At 45.6% G+C, this 2,418-nt stretch overlaps 1 pseudogene; it reads right to left on the bottom strand.

The window, feature by feature from the left end:
* Positions 1 to 1,183: 1,183 nt before the first annotated feature.
* LOC114636410 lies at positions 1,184 to 1,762 on the bottom strand (annotated as a pseudogene).
* Positions 1,763 to 2,418: the final 656 nt, after the last annotated feature.

Genomic DNA, 2,418 nt, shown 5'->3' with positions numbered 1-2,418 from the left:
CTGTCGAGTTCATTTTATACTGCCTCCAAACAGCACGTGTCCTTCATGGGTCTTCCCTCAGCACCTGAGTCTGTTTCTATCTCAGCTGACATCACTCTGCCAATCTGCCTGAGTGTGTGGAAGTGGCAAGAAGCCAAAGCACACCACCAGAAGTTTTTTGGTGCATTTCTCTCTATGGAGTCCTGACAAATAGAGCCCACCTACACAGTGTAAGGGGGACCAATACATGTGTGTTGTTAGCAAAGAATCCTTTATCATGTGTCCTTTCACGTGCTTGCTTTGGTAGAACGTACACTCTCCTGTGTCTGCTTCAGCAAAACTTTCCTTCACTAGTCTGCTTTAGCCTTTCACCTGTGTCTGCTTCAATGAAACACTCCTTCACATGTTTGCCCAGCAAAACACCATCCAACACAACTGACTTTCCAAAGAACCCTTAAGTTTCCACTTCACACATGATATAAGATAAATCTGAAAATATGTTTCAAAAACAAGAAAAAAAGAATATACGGAAGGTTGAAAGGTTGGCGTAGATGAGGAAGGAATTGGAAGTATGATTATAATATATTATATATAATGTAAGGGTTCTTATAAATACATTGTATGAAATTCTCAGAGAATTAATTAAAATGCTGTATATATTAAAGAAGAAAATATTTTTTTTTTGCAGGAAAATGGTTTTATTCTGGGGCTTGGGGTGGGGATGCAGGCCTGGGGCGAGAAATATGAAGAGTGACTGGCTTTTGTTTCTCTTTCTGTCTCTGTTTTTTTGGAAACAAAAACCTTAGTTCCTATTGTCTGGCCAAGAGTTTGGATATTTGGTTCAGATTCAGAGAGCTTCTGGGAGTAAGATTTGAGCACAGTTGTGCTTAAGACCTGGAATCTGCTGACCTGCCCGCTTATTTCAGGTAGACGCTGGAAAGCAGGCATTTTAGGTCAGGGAGACCTTATTTCTTCTCCCTTCTGTCTCTGGCCTCAAACCTGTTCCATAGAATGGTGCCCACCCTGGGATACACAAGTACTGTCTCTTCCCAGTGGGAATAAGAAAGTTCATGTCCTCGGGGTCCTTTTGGTGTCTGGTTCCCCACCTTCCACCCCAGCCCCCATCTTTGGATGAGTTAGAGAAGAGAGAGAAGGCGGCTGAGGGGTATCTACCCAGCCTTGCACACTACTATGGCCTCCCTGACTACGTTTGGGACTGGGGCCTCCGAGTGCGCTTGGTCCTGCGAGTGGGAGCGGAGCCCACGAATTCGAACTGCTTCTGACTTTCAGCGTGGTTGGGGAAAGGCAGCTGGCCTTGGTAGAGGCGCTTGATGAAGTGGGCTTCTCGCTGGTTCTGGCGGCTCCGGGAGGCCTGGCGTGACCGGCCCTGCCGAGTGAAAGCCATGAACCAGCCCTCATGCCGGGCGTTCTGGAAGGCTGTGTAGTTGTTCTCCAGTACGATCTCGGTGAACACGCAGTCTTTGCTCTTCCCGCTCGGCTTCCCGATCAGCTTGCCTCTTTTGTTCATACAGATGTACTTCTCGCTCTCTGCGCCTTTGATGCGGACTCTGCTGCCGAATGTGTCTGTCTCCACGATGAGCTTGGCGAATTTGTTGCCATCCTCAGCAGTGGCAGAGATTCGACGCCCGGTGACCTGCACGTGCTTGCCACTGGTCCGGCTGTAGAGCTGGTACTCACGGATTTGCCGCCTGCTCAGCTGGTCAGTCATAGCGCCCTGGTCCCTCACATACTTCTGAACTGATCCTCCAAACCTCAACAGTTGCTTGGTTAGGGGAGGCCAAAGAAGAAAATATTTTTAATGAAAGATTTAGTAACACTATCTCACAAATACAATAATGTCAAAATACTGGGTTGAATGCTCACTGATACAGCACTTGCTTAGCAAGGCCAAGACCTTAGGACAGGCACCAAGAGCCACCAAAATAATACTGGCATCAGAAATGATAACATAATCTGCATTGGAAATTTCATGCAATTCACTGAAAATTTCCTCAGCATAAGGACCCCAGAATTGCTGTAAGGCACAGGATTAATATACAACCCCCAAAATCCAATAGATCCTTACATCCAAACAATGAACAAACACTAAAAGCCAGTACTATGAAAATACCATGAAATACGTGATATACTAAGACACATTTAACAAAGAAGGCAGACAACTTGTAAAATGAAAGTCATGTTGTTGCTGGAAGAAATAGAGATTTAAGGGTATTGAAAGATTCTTTTTTTTCTGAGGTTACCACTGTGAAAATTATTAAAATGTCTACCTTCCCAAAATGTATCCCCAGATCCAATGCGATGTCAATCAGAATACTAGCAAGATGTTTGCTAGGGCATGGGGAGGGGAGTTAAGAGGGTAGTAGAGACAGAGAAAGAGAGAGGGGGGAGGGAGAGGGAGAAGAGAGGGAGATGGGGAGG

This window comes from Grammomys surdaster, unplaced genomic scaffold (assembly GCF_004785775.1).
Source record: "Grammomys surdaster isolate TR1022 unplaced genomic scaffold, NIH_TR_1.0 123918, whole genome shotgun sequence".
Lineage (NCBI taxonomy): Eukaryota > Metazoa > Chordata > Mammalia > Rodentia > Muridae > Grammomys > Grammomys surdaster.
The sequence above is the reverse complement of the archived record's forward strand: the minus strand, read 5'-3'. Positions and strand labels throughout refer to the sequence as shown.